Source organism: Pseudorca crassidens, chromosome 2 (genome assembly GCF_039906515.1).
Source record: "Pseudorca crassidens isolate mPseCra1 chromosome 2, mPseCra1.hap1, whole genome shotgun sequence".
Lineage (NCBI taxonomy): Eukaryota > Metazoa > Chordata > Mammalia > Artiodactyla > Delphinidae > Pseudorca > Pseudorca crassidens.
The window spans coordinates 72,707,994-72,727,207 of NC_090297.1; the positions used below are offsets into that span (position 1 = coordinate 72,707,994).

General features: G+C 37.8%; 1 long non-coding RNA gene across 1 annotated transcript; it reads right to left on the bottom strand.

Annotated features, from left to right (window-relative positions):
* Positions 1–851: 851 nt before the first annotated feature.
* Positions 852–12,541, bottom strand: LOC137210851 (uncharacterized). Its single transcript, XR_010936748.1, has 2 exons — positions 12,369–12,541; positions 852–1,410 (listed from the first exon to the last, which is right to left on the bottom strand). It is a non-coding gene; the product is annotated as an uncharacterized lncRNA (long non-coding RNA).
* Positions 12,542–19,214: the final 6,673 nt, after the last annotated feature.

The window sequence follows — 19,214 nt, forward strand, 5'->3', positions numbered from 1 at the left end:
TTGGTTTCTCATGTCCCAGTCCACCAAAAGTAGACATTGGTAGAAAGAAAATTGTAAAGAAATCTCTTCTAAAGGAATCTCACAATTCTTAAGCTAAAAAGGGGTTTTGTATATCTTTTTATTTCCAGACCTGCAGGTAAAAAAAATTCAGACCAAAGTGATAGCAGTGATACAACTACAGCCCAGCTCTTTTCTTAGTCCAGTTTTTTTTTTGTTTTTTTGTATTAGACTTTATTTTTCATAAGTTTGTTCTATTATCTATGGCTCTCTTTATCTTTTTTGTGTGTGTCAAAAATTGTGATGAATTTATCTTGTGATACTCTGTATCATGCTTTTCTTCATAGCCAAATGTCCAAGGTAGACATATTTAGTTACAAGATCACTTCTAGTAGCAAACTTAGCTTTCACTGATTTTGAATTTGTCTACTACTTTCAATACCACAATCTATGGAAAACCTATTATCTCATAAGATCAATTTTAGACCAATTTTCAATAGAAAAGTACTCAGATAATTCTGTCTCATACATATTTATATGAATACTCTAGAAATCTGTTCATCTCTACAGAAGTTCCTATCATATTCAGCAAAGTAACAGTGCTATCAACCTGTTAATTTTAGTGAAGAAACAATTTCCCTTTTAACCTAGGCCTGTGTTTTGGGTAGCATCTATGTCTGTAATTCAGGTTTCTAATTTTGAGATGATAAAATTTGCTATTTTTTATGTTAATTTTTGTGGGTTTGGGAGAGGATCTGAAAAGGGGGGGGGAGAAAGAGGAGAAATACATTTTAATAAGAAAGTCCTAAATAGAACTTAATTTTAAAAAAGAACTTGCCACAAATACGATAGTCTTAAATATAGAACATTTCAATTTATCCAAAGACAGGTAATATCTGTGTAAAACTCTCATATTAACCCACCAATGTCCTTCAGCTCATGCTGAGAAGCACCAGCTCTCAGGCTGGGAGAAAGCTTGGTCTCCCAGGTCCAGTCAATTCTTGGCCTATAGGCTGAGATTGCCACCAAGGGAGCCAATTAGTCCCAAATATGTTGGTGGCTTTTTGATGTAGGAAAATCTCCCCTAAGAACTGGACTGAGATGAGCCATCAAATGATAGTGATTTTCAGTCACTAATGATCTGGGATTTAAATAGTGACTTTTAATTGGGTTACCAAGCAACCTGTAAATATTTTGGTGATACCTGCTGAGTCAATTGGGTAGTTTGTAACCCACTCTCCTCTGATTATGTTATCTTTGTTATGAGTACATTGCATATTATAAATGATCAGCATGGGTTTTTTCCTTTGTCATTAGCCAAGAAAAGACATCATTGAGTCATTGAGTCTTCTGTTCCATTTCTTCCATTATGTTTCCATATGTCCAAGACAGGGTAAGCAGAGTAAAGAGTGGCTGTAGGGAATATAGAAAAAAGTATTCATTAAGCTCTCTTCTTGTGCCCTGGGCTTGTTCTAAGTGAAGTAAGACTTCATGAAAATCAGAAAAGCTACAAGGGATTGTTCTGTAAATCATAATTCCACTTAATTAGCATAACCAGCATTTTGTGTTTGTGTCTTAGATCAGTTTTTAAAACACAGAAAGTGGAATGTTAAGGATACTGTTATTATGGTTTGCATTTCACTGGAGAGTTATTTTCAAAGAAAACTAGAGAAAAATAAATTTTGCCTTTCATTGTTTTCAGATGCCTCTCTCAGTCCCTGTGGCCAAACATACTAACTTTTTCTGACTGCTACCGTCATTCCCTTCAGCCCTTCTTGCTCAACTGCCCCACAAGGGTCTCCCTTGGTTTGGTTCCTTAAACTACATCCTTCAGTTGGCTTGCCCCATTTTGGTATCGGTCATTATTTTCCCCAGTGTTACTGTTCTGCCCCTCTGGCTTTTAGGTAACATTTCACACTGCCTTTCAACTTGCGCTCATGGAAGTACACAGTGGGCTCTTCAGAAAGACTGCATTCTCCCTTTGACACGTTTGGTGTCCCTCCCTACTGCAGATGAAGTGGTCTCTAGACCCTTGCTTCTCTCAGCTGTTCTTCCATGGCCAGATTTGCCTTTCTCCTCAGTCACTTATTTGAACTCTTTTTGAGGAGGTATTCCTAAGAGAATGTGTGCTCTGTTTGTCTGGCTTTGTTTCTGTGAGTGTCTTTTCTTCTCCCTTTGAGAACTTGTCTACACAAGAAATAACATCAAGTGACCTCACTTTTCCACCCCTAGTTCTCTTCTAAATGTAAGCACTCAAGCAAATGCTAACATAAATCATCGTGCTGTCTCAAAGATCACATTGAAAGGACACTTACAGCTTTCCATTGCATTCTACCAATGAGGAAACTGAGCAGCCAACATGTGAAAAGTCTGACCAATGTTACATAAATAATACAAATGGCTGGGAATTAAATCCTGTCTGGTTACTCCTAATCACTTGCTCTGTGCAGCACATCATGGCATCTGTCCCTTGATCACTGTATTCCTGATCCAGTTTCATTTGCCACAGGAGGTCAAAACAGAAGTCAAAGTGGTAGGAGATTCTAATGCTTTATATAGAGACATTTCACCCACAAAATACAAAATAAAGAATAATATTATTGAGAAAAGCTTAGTTATGAGTTGAAGTTCTAAACGCTTATACAAGAGGAAAGAATGTTTCATGCCACCCAGCAAATACATTCTCTCCCTCTTCCTCCTGTTGCCTTCCTACCCACCAAAGTGTCAGAAGTTAAGTGAAAACAAAAGCAAAAATAAAAACACCTAACAGGATACACTTTCAAAGGATTATCGTATCAAACTGAGGTTGGTAGAATATCTTTCTGTCATTTCTCAATTTAGCACTGAGACTTAGAAAGGTATCTAGTTGGAAATCTCATATATTCTTTACGAAGTCTTCCAAATGTGGTTGTTATGTTGGCCTCTTTAAAAGATCATTTCTAAGTTCATTTTGAGCTGAATGATCAGCTGGGCTGCCATTAAGAGCCTCTGCAAAGAGGCTGAAGTGTAAGATGAGCTTTCTGGTTGATTTTTTCATTTGTATTGTGTTCCCCTTTCTTTCTCTTCTCTGACCAGCCTGAAGCGTGATACAGACCAGGCTGGGAACTCTGAGCTCACAATAAAGCAATATTCTAATTATCCTCCTTTTTGTCAGGGTTCTTTCTGACAGGTGTCAACTAGATTTAAAATGGTTGACTGCTGGGTTTTCTTTCCTTCTTTTTTTCCCTTTTTTCTACATTGTCATTCCTTGAAGGAGGGTTAAACGCTGACATTCCTTTGTGCTTAACTAGAGATAAGTATCAAAGAAATGTATAAATTACAATTCCAGTTACACGGACAAGACCTAGGAGACTCATCTACCGCTAATGACAGAATGCATAGATGACCTTGGCTATTTTTTCATGAACAGACTTGTGAAGTTTGGTTTACAAAGTCTCAGGTTCCACACAGTTCCTAGTCATTCTTTCAGGTACTTTTGCAAGTGGGATATCCTAGTTAGTTATTCTATCTTTTTATCTCTTGCATGAATAAATTACAGAGTTCTGCTTCTTATCAAAGAAAACATTCGACTTATCATCTAGGGAACACAAAATATTTTTTTAGACCATAAATTATTCTTAAAGAAAATCGTAGATGAGTCAGATAATCTTTGTGGTGTATGTATATGTGTATGTCACAGAGAGAGGGAGAGAATGTGTTTGCTTGACGGCATTAGTTCTAAATGGTCACAGACAGACTTTCATATTGTCATCGTATCTGTCACTCCTTAAAGCAAACTAGCCTAAAAATACAAACAAGCAAGCGACCCCCCAAAATATCTTCTTCAACTCCTTGACCAACAACTGTGAATTACAAAATATACCCAGCTCTTCTGCTATAGTATTTTCTTCCTGCTTATTGGCAGAGAATGTGATTTTGTGGTAGAAGGTTGGTAAGTGACCTCTTGTAACGATGGAATTTACATAAATAAATGCTGATAGCACAAAACAGATAATATGCTGTGGGTATCATCACAATAAGTTGTCTCCTACTGACACAGAGTCTAAGTTGGAAGCACACAATTATGCAAATCAAACTAATGCCAGTTGCTCATTACTGTCATGGTGGTAAAGGCAAAAACATATCCTCCATAGACAGATCAAGGCTGGGCCACAAGCCAAAATGTTTGGTTTTGCTGACATCGTAACTGAGTCAACAAAAATAGGATATAATAGTAATATATCAGAGGAATCCACATCAGGGCAGACCTGAAGCTTAATGGACTGTGAATTCTGTATCTGTGCAGAGTCTTTTCACTGGTATTGACCCATAATATGTCCGCTCCCACATTTGCCGAATCTATGGAAATAGATTATAGAAGCAATTTGGGGGGGGGGGCTGAAATGTCTGTAAGACATTCTATTAGCTTTTCCTAAAACAGATGATATGACATTTATAAATATTTAAATAATGTCATCTCTCCCAGGTTTAAACATTTCCCAGAATATTTCAGAGTGCCTGCTACTGTTTGATCTAGGTTTGTCCTGAGTTCTCATTATGGTCCTGGAGATGTTTTCAAACAATAGAATGTTCATTTGCCACACAAATATCTTTCCTATTTTTTTTAAAATAGAATCTTTGTTACCAGGGGAATATTTAACACTAGAGTAGCTAATGGATCTATTTTTTTTTTTTTTTTTTTTTCCCACACAGGCAAACATGAGAGCAAAGTGGCCCTGCCTTAAGAGGTCAGTGAAGCAATAGTTTCTGACCTACCAAATTAATCCATCTCTTCTGAGTAACAGTGTAACGGACGTGGAAGACTGATGCCCTGAATGGCTTGGATGCTTCCCCCTCGAGGTTTCTATGTCCTTTCCCATGAGACTTTGCAGTTTCTCTCATTAAGAAGTGAACATATTTCTTTGCCCTTTGGTTCTCAGTGTAGCCATATGACTTGCTTTGCCTAATGAAATATAAGCAGTTGTACCAGAGGCAAAGGCACAGAAAAATATTTGCACTTTGCCTCCTCTGCTTATGATATTCAGCAACTGTCTGGGAAAAACATGTCTGCTCTTGCTTCCTGGGGGGCAGGAGACACATGGAAGAGATCCGAGTTGTCCTGTCAAGGCCAGCCTAGATCATTAGCCAAGGATCAGCTAATCCTCAGACAACTGAGTGAGTTCAGATCAGAACAACCTAGCTGAGCCAAGCCTAAATCATGGATTCCCTAACTAATAGATATTTAATGTTTCAAGCCTATAAGTTTTATACTATTTGTTACAAATAGCACTGGAGAGTTTTCACAAAGTTTTACAAGATTTTAAAAATGCTAAAGAAATATATTCTAAATAATAAAAAGGAGATTGAGCCAATAGATTTAAAATATAAACATATGGGAAAATGCAAATCAGTGTCACAATGAGATACCACTTCATACCCACTAGGATGCTATAATCAAAGACAGACAATAACAAATGTTAGCTAGGATGTAGAGAAATTACTCTTCACATTTTGCTAGTAGGAATGTAAACTGGGGCAGCCACTTTGGAAAACAGTTTAACACTTCATTGAAATGTTAATCAAAGCAATACCACTCTTAGATACATATCCAAGGGAAATAAAAACCTAGATCCATGCAAAAACTTGTACATAAATGTTCATAAGAACATTACACAAATGGCCAGAAAAGTGGAAACAACTCAAAATGTCCATCAACCGATGAATGAATAAACAAAATCTGGCATATCCGTACAATGGAATATTATTTAGCAATAAAAAGGAATGAAGTACTAATATATGTGACCATATATGAGTCTTGAAAACATTATGCTAAGTGAAGCCAGTCACAAAAGGCCACATACTGTATGATTCCATTTATATAAAATGCTCAGAATAGGCAAATCTAGAGGTTGTCTAGGACTAGGATAGGGCATGGAGAGTAACTGCGTCTCTTTTTGAGTGATAAAACTGTAAAATTAGATTGTGGTGTGGTGATGTTTGCAAATTCAGTGAATATACTAAACCCCCTTTGACTGTAAACTTTAAATGGATGATTTGGGTATATAAATTATATCTCAATAAAGCTGTTTAAAAAAATATACAAACACAAATCCCATCTCTGACCAAAGCATGACTTTGTCTTTTTGTTGGCCTTTTTTTCTATCCCTCTCAAATCCCTGGACCTCAGTGGTTCTTTTTTTCATAGAAATGTTGGTACTGATTGGAAGATCTTTATAGCCAAAATGAAACAAAACTCTTAGTATTATTTCTTTAGACCCACATGCTTATTTGCTATATTCAACACATTTAAAAAATGAAATAATGGAGAATTTGTGACATTAAGTACTAGACACTGATTTTCACAGAGCTCCAGCTCTGCCTTCCTTATCTTGTTTTCTGTTATGCTCACTCATGTTCCGCTTGTTCTTAAAACTGATCCATGTTTGAAAAAGGAAGGATACCACTTGTCATTTCTTAGGGTTTACACATGGAAACCAACTTCAGAGTGTAAACTACAGCCAAGCCGGGCGTGCTCGGAGGTGCTCCTGACTAAATGTTCACGGCCTCTCCTCAATCAGCAGGTGTGAGGTTTAAGTTGTGTGAAACTGAGTAAATGGACGTTCCCCACCCCTGTGACTTGCCCTGCCCCTCTGATCTTCCTTCTCACCTGGGAGCCTGTCATACCACCCCTCTCCCACTCCCACCATGGCCCTTTTTATTTTTGTCTCAATGACCACATTTTCCAGACTGGTTGAATCGTTCCTTCCATTGTATGGATCTGCCAGATTTTGTTAGGTTTGGTCCTCCTAATTGTTCCCGGAGTGATGGCTGTGAAGTGGATATATTTACTATTTCATGCCCTTACACACAAAAAATCACATTGGCTTCCTTTGTTACAGATCAAATTTTCTTAGTGGAATTTTTAAGGCCTTTGATGATCTGACCATCACGTGACATCTTGCCAGCCCACCCCTTTGATGTAGTAAACTACTTGCTGTTCTCCCTCACGTCTTCAAATAAGTGTTCCTTCGTGAGGGGTTGGAGGGGGAGAAATTAAAATTGAAAATAGATAAATATACTGGGGGGAGGGGGGAAACGGGGAGTTGCTGTTCAATGGGTAGAAAGTTTCAGTCATGCAAAATGAAAAAGTTCTAGAGATCTGTTGTACAACATTGGGCTTATTGTGACCAACACTAAACTTTGTTAAGAATGTTGATCTCGTGTTATGTTTTTTTTTTTTAACCACAATAAAAGATAAATATTTCAATGTTTACATAGACACAGATATCTTTTTGCTGACCCCTCTTCACCCTGTTCATCCTCTGGAAATCCCTTGAGGGCTGCCTCTGCCAGGAGGCCTTCCCTAAACCCAGGTAGGCTAAGTGTCCCCTCTGTGTTGTGAGCAACAATGTGTGCACACACCCACAACCTAATCATTTCTAGTTTTTTTTGCTTTTTTCCAAGCTCAATTCATAGTGGAATATTAGCAGTCTGTGCAATGCCTTTTTTTTTTCACTATCATTCATTCATTTTTTCTCTTCATTCATTTATTGTTCCTTTATCCCCATTTCTTCCTGCCACTTCCTCCCCTCACGCCCCATAGGCAACTGCTGTAATGTGTCCTTTGGGTACATAAATGTGTATGGATTTTAGATAAGTCTTTATGAAAATAATGAATTGTTTTGTCTGTGTGCATTTTTCATACCATTTCCTGTTATCCTGTCTGTCTCTGTCCTGGACCATAAGTTACTTGAAAGCAGGGAAACCAGGCTCTTTCTAACCTTAGCACCTTATACAGTGTCTGATATACAGTAAGAACTCAATAAATGCTCATTAAATCCATGCATGAGACACTAAGGTAATGAATTAAAAGGTCTACATTTTAGTTGAATTTCTAAAGACCTTTGATGGACTTTTCAAGTTTCACATCTTTTGTCAGGATTCTAACCATGAGAACTTGCAATAAGAGCTAAAAATCTTAAAATGTGAAACAATTTGAATCTCAGCCTCTTTTTCTACCAATTTCTTCAGCCTTTGAGTTATTGCTGGAGCACTCTTCTTCCTTATGCTGTGACATATGATAGACCATCTTGGGGACAGTGGCTTCAATGTTTGGCAGATTTCTACTTCTTTCTCAAAATGGTTGCTGATTAATAACTGAAGTGATCAACCCCAGAGAGAGCATGAGGTTTCCAACCAACCCAAAGCCAGTTTCCTCACAGCCATGACCCTGTAGAGGACTGCAAATCTTCTTCTCTTGACTTTGACCCGTCACTTGGTTTTACAGTCCACTTGCCTGTGGTTTAGAAACTGAGCATGTCAGCACTCCTTTTTACTGCCTCGGTGTAGCAGCAAATGTGTTTTGTTCTCTCCTTTCAAAAGTGAAGATTGTATTTTAAAATCACTCTCTCCCCTAGGGAACCACTCACTCCTAACCCACTGACAGGCCATAAGGACCTCAAAATTAAGAATGATGTCAAGAAATGTGATTTTGTACAAAAAGGACTAGAAAACCACCCAGACACGTAGCGACTCAGTTATGTGGCTGCCTTCTGTCAGGAGAAATGTGTGTCTGAATTTTCAGACTCATAATAGACGTGTGCAGCTAACTGACTTTTATCTTGCCTCTGTCATATTGATCTATCAGTGAATCTATAATAGAAGATGGGAGCCTGGAACAGTAAAAAGTAATAACCATTGAGATGGATAGCCTGAGCAAAAATGTAGTTTCATGGGGACACTTAGTGCAAAGAACTGTAGATTCATGTCAAGGGGGCATAAGTATCCCCTTCAAAGCCAACTGTTAAAAACACCTAGTGCACAGATGACCTGCCTTCAGCATATGATATGTTTCTGTATTGATTTTCAGAGTTTCAAAACAACAGGAAATAGCCAAGTGAAAGTTTCTTTGCTGAGCACTAAAAGTAATTTACCTTCTTCCTTTGATTTCAGCTTCAGATTTTGTTTTATGGTTCAAAGTACAAGTGCTTATTTAAAAAAATTCATTTCTAACTTATGGCAGGAAGCAGCACTGGAGACCAAGGCAGGGTGTAGAAAGAAATGAGCCACAAAATGAAACAAAGCAACACCCCCTCCAAATTGCATTAATGGAGTTAGCGGCAAGTCATTACAAGATGCAGCTTGTCTTTTAAGCACAGGCCTATTTAGGAGACGGCAGAGTTTTATCATCATCAGAGTGTTCTGAAGAAGATGTTGAAGAGCCTCCAAAGTGATCAGTACTGTGGCTTTCAAGCTATCTGGGATTGGCTTCTGATATGCCACCTTTTGTATATCTCTTTGCATGAAAATTTTGATGTATTTTAGAAAAAAATGGTTTTCCAGGGCAGAAGAAAAACAATTTACTTTTCAGTGCAAATTGGTGCCTCTTGCATATTATTAATGTACAGCAAATGCTAAACATGGTGTAATACTAATAATTTATGATTCTTAACCAGACCTCTTTTTTTCAGGGATCATGTACTTCATATTTACATATATTTGTTATACACAGTATACTGAGTATACATCAGTATACTCAGTATACTGATGCAGGAAAACAAATTTCACCTGCTTTGAAACCTAAATTTGATATTTATTTCCACTGTTTTCTTTATTTTGTGCTTTAGGAACTTGTATCATTCAGAGTTCTGACAAGAAACAGATGGCACACTCAAAAGAAGTGATTAAAGAGAGTTTTAATGAAGACGCAAATGGTGGACAGGGTTAAGGGAAGCCAACCGGGGAGGATGAAGCAGGCATCCCTGAGCCCCCAACCACCACCAGGGCTGAAGCAACACTAGGATGGAGTGTTTAGCGTAGGGTGGGGCTTGTGTCTGAAGGGAGGGTTGCCCAATAGGAGCTGTGGCCAGGGGAAGGGGAACTTGGATGCCGCCAACCCATGAACCAGTGGGAGGAGCCAAGGGAATAAATACTCCAATTGTCTTTCCTCATGTCCTCCAGTTTCCTACCAGCGCCTTCCATTGACTGATCCCGCTGAAAGCTAGAGGAAAAGAAACTCATTTTCACAGTCCCTTCAAATCAGCCTCCAGGGATATAGAACAAGGGGAGAAACCTAGAAATGATCTGGAGGAGAAAATGGAAATACCCCATCACAGGAGTATGTAGAGTCCTATTTTATTTCAGATGTATACACTGTGCTTATGGACTTGGCAATATAATTGGAGTTCTTCAGCCACATACAATCCTTTTGCTGTATATACGGCATCCCCTGACAAAGTTAAGAGGAACGTTTGGCCTTGGGAGTTATGAGTGTGAAATAAGAATATCTATATGCACGGAAAAAACCTGTTAAGATCTTGAGGAATAGAAGTTAAACAAAATTAAAGAAAATAGTACAAAAAAGATGGGAATCTGTTAACCTCTCCCTTCACCTTCTTAGCAAATACTACATTACATGAAATACAAATACTGTAATAGTGTTCCCAGGAGCCATGGGAATGACTAACCTTATCACCTCCCCTTGAGCCCCCATTAATTAAAAAAAAAAAAAAAAGAAAACTTTACATTTGAACTATGGAAATATTCTTCAAGTTTATAAGAAAAACAACAGGAAATACGAATTTGCTTTAAAGACATTCACTTCTAGACTATATTTTAAAATAATCCATTGTATCCATAAGGGGAGAAATACCAGTGTCATATGTTTGTCAGAACATGGGTAAAATATGTATGCACTCTAAGCTATTTTTTCTAAATCACACACTTGTAAGGAGCCCATCTATTATAAATATTTGAATACATTAGGTATTACATATGGGTAGGTTATTTTTGTTTTGTGTATTTATTTATTTTTTCATTTTTAGATGCTTTCATTGTGCCTTCTGCAAACAAATGGGCTAGGTTGGAAAATTAAAATACCACAAGGTCTCACTTGAAATATACAAGTTTATCTATTTTTATTAGGAAAGGGACATTCTGGGCCAGAAAATTTACATTCTTTACAGAATCCAGGTCTTATATTACACATATTAATTGTGTTTTAAAAGACAAATGTAACAGCTACTTCCTTATATAGATTTATTATCTATCTATCCATTATTCACCTATCTATGAGTCTAAATGTATAATAATTCAACTGCAAAAAGTAGCCTACTTGCAAAATTCTCTCTAGAAATTGCCATTCACTGGAGAAATATTGGCAGTTCTTAAGTCCATTAGGATGGTTGGTTCTCATTTCAGATAAAATGATAACTACATGCTGACCAAGTCTGCTTTGCTTTCTCTTCTTTGCTTGTACTCTGCCTCATCAAAGACAACTTTTTGAAGCTTGACTATTTCACAAACAGCTTCTAAGGGCTTGAATTGTTCTTTTTTTAAAGTACAGATAATGGTAAGTAAAACTATAGCTAAAGGCTTCTCTCAAAGTATGTTGACATTTTGGTTCCATTAGAACAGTATTATAATGTGTATCCACATGTTAGCTGTAAAGAAAAGTACCATCTCTAGAGTGGTAAAAATATACTGAAGGACTCATTTCAACATATGACTACACACACACACACACGTGCTGAGCTGGGAGGGGATTGAGATGGAAAGGATAGGGTTTGAATCAGAAAATCTAAAAACAGAATGAAATAATGCCATTTGCAACAACATGGATGGACCTGGAGATTATCATACTAAGTGGAGTCAGCAGACAGAGAAAGATAAATATCATATGAGATCACTTACATGTAGATTCAAAAAAAAAAAAAAAAGATACAAATGAACTTATTTACAAAGCAGAAATAGACCCACAGACATAGGAAACAAACTTATGGTTACCAAAGGGAAAAGGGGTGGGGGAGAGATAAATTAGGATGTTAGGATTAATATATACACACTACTATATATAAAATAGGTAACAAACAAGGACCTACTGTATAGCACAGAGAACTCTACTCAATATTTTGTAATAAACTATAAGGGAAAAGAATCTGAAAAAGAACACATATATGTGTATATATATATATATATATATATGTATATATTATATATGTATAACTGAATCAGTGTTCTGTATACCTGAAACTAGCACAACACTGTAAATCAGCTATACTTCAATAAAAAAATATTTTAAAAAAAGATCATAGTGTAACCAAGCAGGACCCTATGGGGCCTTCCTGGGACAGGTCTTCCCCCTTATCCTCTGCTTTAGCTCCTCTCTGAAGTACCTAGATAATAGCATTTGATTATCCTGTGTTATTTTGCAGATGTGAAAACCCACCACCAAATGGAAGAACTACTTGATGACCATGAGCACATTTCCCCAGGCTTCCTGGAGCCTAAGGACTGATAATGTTAACCCCTGTGACACCACCCTGCTGCCTCACCGTCAGCCAATCAGAGAATTGTGCATAAGTTGATCACAGTGCCCTGTGACCCCCGCTCACCTGGCCTTTAAAAATGCTTTACCAAAATCCTTCGGGTAGCTCGAGGCTTTTCAGGGCAAGAACCAACTCGTCTCCTTGCATGGTCTTGCAATAAACCTTTCTCTGCTCCAAACCCCGACGTTTCAGTTTGTTTGGTCTCACTGTGTGTCTGGTGCACGAATTTGCGTTAACAATAGGACCTGAAAATTTAAAAAATAGAAAGAGAAAATCTGCATTCAAATCCTGAATTTGTTCCTTCCTAATTACTATTCCAAACCTCTCCTGCCCCTTACTCCATCTATTTCTCTGACCACTCCCCCTAACCCTATATTCTCATCCATAACTCATATTTATAATTCCCTGAATTATCTTCATGACATTCTGCCATTCCTCGCTTTCTCCTTGAGTATTGCTGCCTTAGCCTCACCTGTCATTTGATTTGGTTAACTTGTCCCTTCTTTCAAGACGCAACTTAATTTTCACTCTCCAGGATCTCTTCCTGAATTCCTGCAAGCTGAATGAGGTGACCCACCTCTGTCCTTCTATAGTCACCATACACATCACAGGGCTTATCTCATTGTCTTGTGATTTTCTATTACCTTGACTATCTTCTCCACTGTATCAAAACTCCTTGGACTACATGGGGAACATCTTTTTTATCTTTGTGTTTCTAACATCTTAAAATATGTGTCACATAGTAGAATTTCAATGAGAGCTTGGTGATTGAGAATGAGTGAATCTTGAGCTCACTCGGTTTAACTCTTAACTCTGACTCTCATCAAACCTTTGGGTACTATCATTCCATAAACAAATGAGGGGAAATGAAACACCAAGTGTTTCAGTCACGTGCCAAAGTAAACAATCAAAAGGGTGGAGCAGAAACTGAGTGCCAGGCTGTCTGACTCCAAAGACCATGCTTTTCCTACTGGGCCATGTTTTTTCTCCAGGTAAGCTTCTGTTTCTTAAAGAAATTGGGCAAAGAAAACTGTCCACTCCACAGTGTTGATAAAAGGAACAAGGGGCATCATGTCAGTTAATAATATGGAGCAGAGTAGCAAAAGTCTAGCACCATTACTTTTAGAGAGAAAAATATCTCTAAATAACACAGAGAATAAGTGAATTCTAAGGGTTTGCCTAGCCACACCTCTTTCTCCCACCCCACACTGAAGGTTTCCTTTAAAACCAGTCAAGCTCTAACCAGTCACCTTAAATTAGTCTCCCTCAGCATTGTGTAATAAGCACAGTTGTACTCCTAGAGTTTCTATACACCAACACTGGCAAGAAAATGTATGTATGGTAGCAGCAGCGTAATGAAAAGAGTACGAGGCTCGGGAAGGCTGCTCATTCAATTAGTCTGCAAAATGCCATCAGCCTCCAGTTTAAAGAGAGAAAGACACAGGCAGAGTAAAGTTCAATTGCCCTCTAATTAACCGTAATTAGCAGATTGAAAGCTGTTTGTATATATAATAAAAGATACCTATTTCTGTGGTTCAGCAATTGAAATGAATAGTTCAAGTGCATAGTAGCTACCAGAGTAGAAAGCAATTTGGGGACAAGTAGGTACAATTTCAGCAGTGTTTTATGGGACGAATAAGGAGTTTAGAGAAGTTTTTTTACAACTAAATAATAATAAAGAAGAATTCAACAAACACAGATTACCTATAGCTGTCAAGAGGTAATAAAATCTAAGGCAATCTATAGAAATTAGCACAATCAGCAGTTTTGCAAAAACAATTTATGAATCAATTGTATTCTCCAGAGATCTGTTGAAAGGAGGCATTTTGGAAACCTAAAATGCATTATTTCATATGAGTGATATCACATCTAGTGACAATTTAATTTCTAATGGTTCTGCTTGGAGTCTAAACAGTTTTCAAACAAGGATACTTTGGGAACGTGCAACCATCCCTAAGTTGGGGCATGTCAGAAACAAATTTCCCGGGGCATGGCATAAGATATCCTCTTCCCTAAGCCTCATGTCTGTAACTTAGAGGAGCAAAAAATGGAATTTTCAGAGAAAAAGTGGTTGGATTGAAGGCAGGAGCCTGGGATGGGGACTCTGAAATGAGGAGGAATAGATCGTAAGTTGAGGGGTGAGCAATGCAGGTCAAGAGTTATGGGCTTCCTTTTTCACAATACAGCCATCAGTAGTGTTCACCTGATTCTCAGTTAATTTCTATCTCTTAACCCAATTTCCAGCCAACTCAGAATGGACTGGCCTTGAATATCACTTTCTCTACTAAATTCTTTCTTTCTTAACTGACATTTTGTGGTTGAACAAATGAATCCCAGATGTGAGAAGAATAGTTCACATCCACAGCAAATGAAGTCCTGGCTCACTAAAGAAAGACACTATTCCTTCCTGGCTCAAAATACCAAGATAACATTTCCTAGAGCTGAGAGAGAGAATTGAAAACATTAACAAAAGTCAGAAGAAAAACTTCCTGGGTCACCAGGAAAGTCATAACAAGAGAGTACCATTGAATATCCTGCCCAGTTCCAAGAGCTTCCTTCAGAATTTTCCCCCCAGTCATTTCCCACATTCTCTATTTGGAGACTCTCAATTAGACCTAGTGTTGGCACCTCTACACCCCCTTATGTTGTTCAAAAAGACTAGCACAGAAAAAGTAGTATAAGAGCATTTACATCTTCAGTGAATATTGGACTGAGAGAGAATAAGGATTAAGAGCAAGGAGAAATGGGTGCATGCCTAGCATTCACTCAGGATGTGATTACAGTGCTCAACGGGGAAAAGGTTAACCCTAAAGTTGCTTGAAGAAGAAAGTGCCACCATACACTGCAGCCATTATCAATTTTGTAAAGGCTGAGAATGGTCCGAGCTTGTTCCTACAATTATAAACAACTCATTCACAGCTCAGGAAATCTCAAGAGCTTGTAGCAACTCTATTGCCACTTACAGCCCTTACACTGACCATTGTTAGGGGTTCTGACTTCTCACTTGCTGACAAAGAGAACATCCTCAACGGAATATCTTGGGAGAAAAACTTCTTTCTTCACTTTGATTCCCCAGTTTTCTGGAAGGCAGGCATTCTCATCAAATAATCACACTGCCCAATGAGAGTCAACAGTAAACTTTCCAATATCACAAAGTGCCCTGAGATGAAAATGTGAGAGGGAAGGAATTGACATGCCAGGCATAACCTGTTGGCTTTAACACAGATTCCCAAAAATAAAGTCTGGTGATTGACTCATTCTTTTCTCTGTGATTAAAAACAATTTTCAAAGCAATCTGGAGAGAGAAAAATTGAGCTGGAGGAATCAGGCTCCCTGACTTTAGACTATACTACAAAGCTACAGTCACGAAAGCAGTTTGGTGGTGGCACAAAAACAGAAATATAGATCAATGGAACAGGATAGAGAGTACAGAGATAAACCCATGCACCTATGGTCAATTAATCTATGTCAAAGGAGACAAGACTATACAATAGAGAAAGGACAGTCTCTTCAATAAGTGGTGTTGGGAAAACTGGACAGCTACATGTAAAAGAATGAAATTAGAACACTCTCTAACACCATACACAAAAATAAACTCAAAATGGATTAAAGACCTAAATGTAACACCAGACACTATAAAACTCTTAGAGGAAACCACAGGCAGAACTCTCTTTGACATAAATTGCAGCAATATATTTTCTGATCTGTCTCCTAGAGTAATGAAATAAAAACAAAAATAAACAAATGGGACCTAATTAAACTCGAAAGATTTTGCATAGCAAAGGAAAGCAAAAACCCACAGGTTGAGAGAAAATATTTGCAAATGAGGCCACAGACAAGGGATTAATCTCCAGAATTTACAAACAGCTCATGTAACTCAATATCAAAAAAACAAACAACCCAATCAAAAAATGGGCAGAAGACCTAAATAGACATTTCTCCAAAGAAGACATACAGATGGCAAAAAAACACATGAGAAGATGCTTAACATTGCTGGTTATTAGAGAAATGCAAATCGAAACTATAATGAGATATCACCTCACACAAGTCAGATGGGCCATCATCAAATGTCTACAAACAATAAATTCTGGAGAGGGTGTGGAGAAAAGGGAACCCTCCTGCACTGTTGGTGGGAATGTAACTTGGTACAGCCACTATAGTGAAGAGTATGAAGATTCCTTAAAAAACCAGAAACAGAGCTACCATATGATCCAGGAATCCCTCTCCTGGACATATATCCAGAGAAAACTATGGTTTGAAAGAATGCACCCCAATGTTCACTGCAGTGCTGTTTGCGAAAGCCAAGACATTGAAGCAACCTTAATGTCCAACGACAGATGAATGAATAAAGAAGATGTGGTACTTTTACACAATGGAATATTACTCAGCCATAAAAAGAATGAAATAATGCCACTTGTAGCAACATGGATGGACCTGTAGATTATCATACTAAATGAAATAAGTCAGACAGAGAAAGACAAATATGATATCACTTATGTATGGAACCAAAAAAAAATAATGAGACAAATGAACATATTTACAAAACAGAACCAGACTCACAGAGAACAAACTTATAATTACAAAAGGGGAAACATGGTGGAGAGGAATAAATTGGGAGTTTGGGATTGACATATACACACTACTATATTTAAAATAGATAACCAACAAGGATCTACTGTATAGCACAGGGAACTCTGCTCAATATTCTGTAATAACCTACATGGGAAAAAATTTTGAAAAAAGAATAGATATACATATATGTATAACTGAATCCCTTTGCTGTACACCTGAAACTAACACAACAAACTGTAAATCAACTATAGTCCAATACAAAATAAAATCTTTAAAAAAAGAAAATATTTTTTAAAATTTAAGTATTCTATAAGACTCATTACTATTTTCTCTATGCTTAAGTCCATTGTCTCATTTATGTCTTATTTGTTTATTTAGGGGAATTTTGTTGTGAGTGGGTTCCTAGATAGATATGAGCTATGACCAAAGTCAGAACATCCAAAAAGATACTATTGCTTCTGACAGTATGAACACCTGAGAGCATTCATAACCCTAATCATCGGGGAAGAGTAATGTCCAATATCACAGAGGAAGAGCTAAATGAGACTAGAGATTTGATAGAAAGTGATCAAACCCACAGATATGTCTATCACTGCATCATTTTTTAATGCTTCAGGTGAATACATCTGGGTTTCTGAGTTAACCAATGACTTGTTTTAATATTTCATTTCACTCATGTCAGCCTAGTCACCAGTTATTTTTCCTACTTTAGAATCTACTGGATCGCTATGAAAGAAAACTCTGATGTTTGGAACAACAATAACTGAAACCAGAATTTTATGCTTTGTTCTTTTATAGGCCTCTTCAAGCCCCAGGAACAGGTGCTTTAAATTATGCTGCCCAAGGCCAGCAGGGCCTGGTTTTATTATACTTTGGTAAATAACAGTCACTGTGGTCATCGGAGTTTTCTACACTTCCAGAAAATGTAACTAGCCACATGTCAGCAGGGTTCTTTGTCTAATCTCTACAGCTAAGGTGGCAAGAAGGTTATTAGAAGTAATAGAAAATTTTAAGTTTTATTAGCAGTAAACTGCAAAAGCTAATGGTGATGCCAACACTAGATAAAATCATTGTCACAGTTAATTCTGAACTCCTTATTTCAAGCTTAATAATAGGAAACTCAGTGGAAAGGATATTACATGCCCCATATCACTCATGAGTGCCGCAGGCCTGAGTAACTTGTTATTTTCCTCGTGAGCGAAATAAAATGCAGATTATACTGCCTGCTATCAGGGGCATTGTTTTAACTGAGGGTGTATGCATGGCGATGGGGGGGGCTCTGAGTAGGTTCTCGTTTTTTGTAAATTTTATAAGAATACTCTGCACATTTACAACGCTGACTTGCCACATCACCTTTCTCTCATTTTGTGTGTGTGTGCTTTGAATGTTATCTTTTGTTTCAGCTCCAGACAAATGAAAGCAAGCTGGGGAGAAGGGGAAGAGACCATTTGGTGCTTCTCACCAGCAGGTCCACCAAAGTGCTTCTCCAGCATTTTAAGGCCTTTATCTTCAGCCCCTCTGTCCACAGAGGCAAACAATGGAATATTTGTGTTGTCCTTTTTGTCTCATTCCAATCCCGTATGCCAGCACAAAAAAAGCCCTTCCACTCTGACACACACGCCCTGCCAGGAGTAAATAATATAAGATGCACTCCTCCGTGCTTTACATTTACTAAGAAAATAGGTGTTTCCAAGAATCAAGATCACATGGGATTTTGTGTTCTTTTTCTAAAGTATGTTGCTCTTTCCTTTCAAACAAGTTGAAGCAATTTCTGATCCTGTGCCACAAATCGTCCAAATGCTGCCTCGGTATCCAAGTGTGTATTCCTGCTTTAAGGGACACCTTCCATTGACTTGACAGGCACTGTCTGTGGTTGTGCAGGTCCAGCTTCAGGCTTCCATGTGTGTGGAGATGATTGTTTTTAAGCAGGTCCTATTCCCTGTGATTGAAGTTGAGATCCTAAGACTTCCACAGCCAAGATCATTTGTGCTTCTCAAAGTTTCAATATTCCCTTTGAAATATTTGTCTGATGCTACACTGTATGGACAGAGTTGCTTATAGTTCAATTTCTGAGCAATTATTACTCCATGGCAATTTGACTTTATCTAGCAAAGAAGAGCTAAAATACTTAAGGCTGCAGTTGGCCTGCCTAACAAAGCTTTTACCTAAGTTAAGAACACAGATAGGGGCAGGGAAATGCAGTCAAATCTCTACCTTCATGTCTAAGTTGGTAAAACATACAAAATCTGAATTTCAAACCTTAGCAGTTGTGAGTGACGTACTCATTAGCAGGTAAAATTAACCCCCAAACTGCAACGTTGATTGGTTCAATAATGGGAT